Source organism: Mustela putorius, unplaced genomic scaffold (genome assembly GCF_011764305.1).
Source record: "Mustela putorius furo isolate JIRA1106 unplaced genomic scaffold, ASM1176430v1.1 tig00003976_pilon_pilon_pilon, whole genome shotgun sequence".
NCBI lineage: Eukaryota > Metazoa > Chordata > Mammalia > Carnivora > Mustelidae > Mustela > Mustela putorius.
The window spans coordinates 9,507,536-9,515,488 of record NW_025422118.1 but is presented as its reverse complement, the minus strand read 5'-3'; the positions used below and the strand labels follow the sequence as shown (position 1 = coordinate 9,515,488).

The 7,953-nt window shown below is 46.7% G+C and overlaps 1 non-coding gene across 1 annotated transcript; it reads left to right on the top strand.

The window, feature by feature from the left end:
* The first annotated feature begins 7,515 nt into the window (after window positions 1-7,515).
* On the top strand, window positions 7,516-7,662 carry LOC123389495. Its single transcript, XR_006604092.1, has one exon. It is a non-coding gene; the product is annotated as a U4 spliceosomal RNA (small nuclear RNA).
* The last annotated feature ends 291 nt before the right edge of the window (window positions 7,663-7,953 follow it).

Genomic DNA, 7,953 nt, shown 5'->3' with positions numbered 1-7,953 from the left:
GTCAAGCAAAAAAAACAATTCAAATATTTCAGTCTGGTGTTTTGGTTTTTTTTTGTTGTTGTTTTTTTTAATGCATGAGAACGAGGTTCCAGAGAGCTTACATCACTTCTCCAAAGTTCTGTTATGTCCGCAGCTGAGACGAAGAGGAACACATGTTATAGAAATGTAAACACACTTTAACTTCCTCATTAACATATTAAAAGTGAAGCTCTAAGCTCAAGCCAGTAATTTTGAAATGAGAAACGTTCAGTTCAATTAACATAGGGTCTTTCCCTACCTCATATATCAATTCCGTCTGTGACATAGAATTTTAACATATATTCGTGTCTACACGTATCTCACATATATTGTATCCTGCCTTTTCTTCCCTCTGACCTTGATTTTAAATTTAATAGTTACTACATTGCAATGCTAGCCAAGCTGTATTTTTCTTCTATGACTTAGTTTTCAACCTGAGAAAGAGCCAATAAGTGACTGTAAAACATTTAACAGACATAAGACTCACACGCAGTGATATTTTAATGTAAAGCTTTTCCAGGGACTGGTCAAAAGTTACAAATGGTAAACTATTTAAATGGCTTACATAACTTCCACCCATTTTTCTTTGTAGCCCAGTTCTCTAAGGAGCACTGACATTATATACAAAAACTATGAGCAATCACAATGATATAAAAAATGCCAAGTTGCTTTAGGCAGAAGTGTTTCAACTATGTAGATGGCTGGAGAGATCAAAGGCCAAACACACAGAGAATTTTTAAATACTACCCATACATTAAAGAACTTTAATTGCTTCGTCTAATTTTTGAAGTTGTAAATGTTTATAAGTAGTTTCCTTGGCCTGGGAGAAAAGAGAAGGAAGGGAGAGGAAGGAAAAGAAGGTAGAACAAAAGGAAAAAGTTAAAAAAAAAATTAGCTACCCTTCTTTGTGCAACAAAGCAATGAAAGAGACATCTTCAGAGAATGAAAAATCGAGACACCAGTCTCGAAGCTGAGATGACCGCGCTATCTGGCCTCCAGAAGCTGGGGTAAGACTGCCGCTGTGGGCGGCACCAGAATTTTCATACGGAGCACTTGTCCTGCTGGAAACAGCAGTTAGGAGCCGGTCCTGCAGCTGCATTTGCAGAGCAAGCTCAGTACTCTTACCTCCGATCGCACCATCGCTTGCCTGGCCCTGGGACATCAATAAAAAACAGGCGGATGAAAGCACCTGTCACCTGCGCACCTCACCCTTTAGATCTGCCGCTGCGGTTTGAATATACATGGACCCCCTTCCACGCTTTTTATAACAGAGAGATGACAACTAGCGCAGGAGCCAATGAGATGAAGAAACTGGAAAGGATTTGAGAAATCAAGTCTGTGATGAGAAGGTCACACAAGGAGCTGAACAAAATGTTGATCATTATTGGATCTGGTGATAGGCGCATTCAGGTTTGATGATAGCGCTCTCACTAATTTGTGTATATTTGAAAACGTTCATAATGAAAAGTGAATGAGAGAGGGGGGGTGGAAAATGTGACCGGGGGAGGAAGGGAAGCCTCAAGCCCTGCAGAAGAGAAACCCTGGACGTCTCACCCTAAGCGAAGGCCAGAGAATGGCCACAGCAAAGGACTTCGGGCTCCGCACTCTGCACTCATATTGCAAAGTAATCCAGGACCCCCGAGTTCTGACCCTACCTTTAACCTGTGCTTTCTCTTTCGCAGAAATTGTCTCACCCATGGCCTCAGCCCTTAGGAACAAGTTGCCCCTTCGGGCAGGTTGAGCAGCGAGGTCTGGATCTATCCAAAGGCAGACAATCAGATGTGAAGTCAAAACGCCCCGTGCCTCGGTCCCCTGTCGACCTCCCCCGTGCCACCAGAAAGGCAAACCAGCGCACCTGCCTCCCGGCCACACAGCTTCATCCTGGACAAGTGGATGGAGTCGCATTTTATGGATTCTACTTGCAATCATTGTATAAAGTCTTTTGTTTCTTGAAAATTCTTCACTAATCAGCAGGCCCAGCAAGGCATGTCAGCTCTTCAGATGTCAAGTTCGGAACGTGCTTAGAAGGAAAATTAAGGGAGTGTGACTTGATAAGCAGGGCGAGTTAGCTCTTCGTGGCAAACGGGTGCTGTTTTTCTCCCATTGGCTAAGCACTTCTCTGGCCACAGGGCGGCTGAAAAACCACTGGGAATGTCAGCGACGGCCTCAGAAATAATTTTATGTAAGGCCCAATCAACTCACCGAGAGGTTCCTAAGAAGCCTCTAGGTGTCACATACTGCGCTGTGTGCTGGAAATAAGATACAAATGATGCCAAGAAGGTCAAAGTCACGTGGTAAGGTTAAGTAAGAAATCACCAATGACACTACGGCACATTTCTAGGTGTTTACACAGAGAAATCACACGAGACAGAAAAGGCTAAGAACAGGACATGGCATTATGAGTTGAGTATTGAGGGATGACTAGTCTTGAGGGATGAGTTGAGTCTTAAGGGTTGACTAGACTTGAGGATGACACCTGCTGACGGTGTGGAAAGGGATGGCACCGCCGGGAGAAGGAACAGAATGTACCAAGTCCTCAGACGGCAGGCAGTGAGGCAGTGTGCGACGTGCACACACCACCCACTGGGGGGAGCAGTGTGGACACACATTTCTCTGTGCCTTCTGCGTTCCTAAGCCAGAGGTGAGGGGCCTGATGCAAACAGGAATCCAGGGCGCGTGGAGGGACTCCCTGTAATGCCTACTCAGGACTGCTAGGGAGGGTCTCGCCTGGACTCAGGCTGAGGGTCAGGAGACAGAAAGGGCTCTTCTCCAGCCCTGGGCAAGAGCATCTCACACCGAGGGAAACTGAAGCTCCACAAGATGAGGATGTAGGAGCAGAAGGAACAGGTAAAAGCGAGGTGAGCCTTAGCAACACTGTCAGCAAAGGAGAGCTCTGTTGGCCCTTCCTTGCCCATTTCATTGGATCCTCCCAGATCCCTTCTTTTCCTCAAATCTGCTTCTTGACCACCCTGTGCCCCACCCCACACGCACTCACCAGAGACCTCACAGGCACCTTTAACCCTAGATCGCCTTTCCCAGAAATGGCTCTTACTCCAAAACTGAGTTTCTTCCCCCAAAAGGGTTGCATCACTCCAACTTCCAGGGACCTCCATCTGACTTTAGAGGAAAATGAGTGAAGTGCGTAGTAAGATTTGAACGATTAAATTTCTCTCAAACGTCTCTGGGGACTAATTTTTTTTTTTTCCCCAATAGCACTGTTTAACTCAAATTATACATGGTATTTCGGGCAGCTTGGGAGGGATGTTTTAGGGTGGAGATTCGTTTCAGTGGTCCTCGGAGGCTCCGACCAGAACACAGGCTCCACCGCCCACATATAAACTTGGCCCTGGGGGAACAAAAGAAGAGGAAACAGCTCTCCCACCTGAGAGAGGAGTCAGTCCCTCCGCTCTCTGTCTTGGATCTAGTCCACTGGTTTATGGGGAGCCCTGGGCTAACTGGTGTCTCTCCAGGAAGGCTAAGAGCCTGTGGGAGAGAGCTGCCCAAAGCAAGGGGAAGGCGGTTCTGGGACCCCGGGCTGCCCAGACTCATTTCCAGCCCCTGCTGCCCAACACATTCGGCTAAAGACCATGTGAGCCCAGCGCCTACCATCTGAGTGGCTTCCTACCCCCTCTATTCCCTGCTCCCAAACCTTGCTTCATCTCCCAGTTCCTTCCCACAGATGAGCAGACATCCCAAAGATATCTGAGGGAACCCGCTCCAGACTCCAGCATCCCCTCCGCTGCCCACCGGGCACAGCTCCTGCCCTCCCTGCAATTCTTAGAGACGTTTGCCCCAGCAAACTCCTAGCACGCCTTGGATCCACAGGCCCCTGTCAGTGCCGCACCGAATCTTCTGTCTTCTTCTGGGATGCAGCCCTAACAACCCTGTTTCTGGCTCCAGGCCCACCCCAGCTGGGCCTCCCCTGAGCAGAGATTTTTTCCTTTTGGCAACGGCGATGCCAGGTCTTCCTCAGAAGCTCAGGTTCAATGTCCACTGCCGAGGCTGGCCCGCCGCCCAGCTGGCTGTTCCCGGGGCACCGCCCTGCCCCGGCCAGCCTCCAAGAGCTGGGTGTGGGGTAACCCCCCACCTCCCCACCAGGAGAGGCAGCTTCGACCCAAACCCCGCCAAACTGGGGGATCAGGAGTCTGGAATGTTTTCACCTCTTTGTTTCTCCGGTTTCAGGAAAATAGACAAAACTAATCTCGAGGGGTGAAGGGAATCTTATCAGCTGAAGAGAACTCAAGGAAACCTCAGCTGTTTGCAGGCTCATTCGTTTATTTTCTATGCAGTCACCCTGATAGCCCCCACTGGGCTCACTTCCCTTGCCTGTAAACAACTGGCTGTAATTAAACTCGTTCTGTTGGATGAAGGTATATAACCTTGGAGAGTCCATAAAAAAGGGCTTCACTCTTAAGACTTCAAAAAGCGCGTGGTCCCTTTGTCAGGCCCTAGACAAGGTTAATTTATGTCGTCGCTATCTTACTCTGAAGGACTCTAGTTACTTCACATCTGTTCTCTGTCTAATCTCTGTACGAAGATTGCGGTGGTCTTGGCAGCTCAGTGCATCGAGTGGTCTCTTAACCGTTTCCTGCCCAAAATGGACAGGCGTTCCGATTTGATTTTCTCTCCCCCTTTGCCCCCATAAAAGCTTTCAGTTTCCTCTCAGACGTGTCCTGACTGCTTCATGTTCTCTGACTCCGGCTCGGAGGAAGCATCCTGCTCCCCAGACTGTCTGACTTCACGTACCGCCCGGGAAGCCCCGAAGGAGAAGAAGGCAATTATTTCATTTTCAAAATGGAGAGAAAAGATGACATGAGAGGGGAAATTATGCAAGAAAATGTGGATGGGAGACAGGACTGCTTTTCAGTCTGTGGTTGCAATTAGAATTTTTTTTTAATTTTTTAAAATTAATTAGAATTAGAATATCAGAGTATATTATTACATTAGGGAATTCTTTTGTAAAAAAAAAGTTTGCTTTAGTTGTGTGTGTGTGCGTTTTCTGGGTCATCATTTTTATTTTAAGTTTTATTTATTTTTGAGAGAGAGAGAGAGAGAGCCAATGCATGCATGGGGTAGGGACCGGGGGCGGAGGGCAGCAGCGGGAGGGGTAAAGAGAAATCTCAAGCAGACTCCATGCCCAGCGTGGAGCCCAATGTGGGGCTCTATCCCAGGACACTGAGATCATGACCTGAGCCAAAATCAGGAGTCGGACGCTTAACTGACTGAGCCACCCAGGTGCCCCTTCTGGGTCATAATTTAAAATTCGCTCCTTCCTGTCATTTGTAGTCAAAACAGTCTGAAATGCTGGTGTGGTGTGTTTGGAGCTGTCATAGCTCACGAGCATTACCATTTTCCGCCAAAGTGACCGTGAGGCACCCATTATCTTCTCTGAGTCTCTTTCCTCATCTTCAAATTGGAAACAGATCTGCGCCCTACTGACCTCCCAGGGTGGTTGAGAGACCCTCATCCAATAAAATGCACATCAGCTTTATATCAAAGCTCTGTGCCAGTCACCGCGCGCCCACAGACTAGAGGGGGCTCCGCGAAGGATCCTCAGGTTTGGTCCTGGATGGGAGCCTGGGGCTTGGGCTTGGCTCAGCGCCTCACTCATTGCTTCCTTTGTTCCACAGTATTTATCGGATGCCTGCTATGCACTATTTTGCATCGGGAACTATTTTAGTGTCTGGCGATAAATTGACCAAGTCTTTGCCCTCATGGAGTTTGTGTTCCAGTTGTGGGGGAGCCAAATTAAAAAAAAAAAAATAGTGTGCGATATGACATTAAATTCAGTGGGGAAAAAACAAAATAGTCTACTAGTAGGCCAGTGCATCTATTACCAACATTATCTAAGATCCTTAGCAAGGTTTGTTGGCTTAAAATGCTGGAAAATCTCTGTGCAGTAGTGTTACTTAGAAGTCATGTGCTATGTAAGGCATAGCTCTCCCCTAAGAGCTTTCTGGGATAATCAACCTGGGGAATCTCTCAGTTACATCACCATCAGTTTTGATAAAAACAGGCTCTAAAGTAATAGGAAGGTCTTCTTGTCTAGAAGAGAAGTAAACACACGGAATTTGTTCTCTGAACTAGTTGTAAAGCCAAAACATAGACAGGTTCAAGACAGGTTTAAATAAATACCTAGACAATAAATGCTCAATGGCATTCAGCGTTTTCTAAGGGACATTGAACCAAAGAATCCTAAGAGCCTGTGGGTGATCTGGGCTCCTCTGTACTGAGCCATGTGCTAACTCATTGTCGTCACCAACACTAGGTTACCGCTGCCTTGTGACTTAAGTCCCAGGCTTCAAGCTTTTACGAAACTTTTAGCAGCAAAGTCCAAATCAGCAGACCACAGATGTAGAGCGTAAACTAGGAAGCCGCAGACCAGCCAGGAGCCTCGGGCCAGAAGACCTGGATGCTCATCCTAGCTTCCAGTGTGAACAAGTCAGTTCATGTTTCTAAGGCTCACGAGCTCCTTTGCAAAACTGTTTGGTCTCAATGAACTTTGAAGCCCTACCCAGTGTAGGAAAAACAAACGTTAAGAAAAAATCCCAATGTGAGACTCTGTCATGAGATACTATCCTTCTCTGGGGAGAAACCAGCATGTTGTTGCCACGATGCTTTAGGAGGTAACAACAAGCTCACACTGGGCTGTGCCACAAGATCTGACCCTCAGTCTCGCTGGCTTTTGGGCCAGATGACACCTGGTTCCGGAAATGAAGTGGTTTTGGAGCAGCCATGGCCACTGACTTTCATGCTGTCAAGGGCTGCTTGTGCGCCGCAACGGCAGAGCTGGCGTGTCACGACAGAGACGCTATGGCCTACAAAGCCCCAAATATCTGAAATCTTGCCCTTTATACAAAAAGTTTACCAAACCCTGGATGCAAATATTTTTGTCAATACAACCAATATAATCGTACTTAAGAATGTTACCTTATTTCAAAACAGAGTTGACATAATTAGTTAAGACACTGACATAATTAGTTAAGATGTGGTCATGCTGGAATTGGGTGGGCCCCAATCCAATGTGACCCATGTCCTTAAGAGATGAGACACACACACACAGACTGAGTGTCATGTGACAACACAGGCCGAGACTGGGCGGCTACAGCCGCAACCCAACCAATGCCAAAGTTTGCTGGCAAATACGAGAAGCTCGGGAGAGCTGAGGAAGGACTGCCCTACAGGTTTCAGAGCCAACGTGGCTCTACTGAAATCTTGACTTCATACTTCTGACTTCCAAGACTGAGAGAACACATTCCCCTTTTTTGCAACCATTTGGTTTGTGGTATTTTGTTACAGCAGTCCTGGCAAACTAATACATAGATATATTGAATCAAGTCTCGTAGTTCAGTACAAGAGTTTGTGCACCTCTAATAAATTGGCTTTATAGCTGAACCCACTTCTCTTTTTCTGGTTGTGTAGAGCTCTTTGGGCTTGGCCCCACTTACTCTCTACACATGGGAGGGCATATATTTTGCTATGAGAATCGCTTTTTCAAGCTTTGCACAGCAGCAGTATCGTAGCCAATGAGGTTTATCTGAGGCACGATTATTGCTAATTGAGAATCATTTTTTCCTATCTACCTCAATAAATACTTTTTAGAAAAATTTTGCACAAACGCTGTGCCTTTTACAAGAGCACGTTTACTAAAAAGATGAGTGGAAGTACCTTTTCTCCAACACTTCTAACTCTAACAGGGTTCTCTCTTCCATGGGCGTGCAGTGGGTTGAGAAACTAAAACACTCGTCCTCCCCACCAAGGTTCTTCTTTTCTGTGACTGTGATTTACTGCACTACCCATTAATCTTAGTGTCTGAAACCAGCCCAAGTGCTCCTCCCCTGAATCAGACACAACCCACGAAGATCAACATCCTTCACGAAGCATAGCCGTTCATGCAGGTTCTGTCTCAGTCGCTGGTAAATAGCAGCACTGATG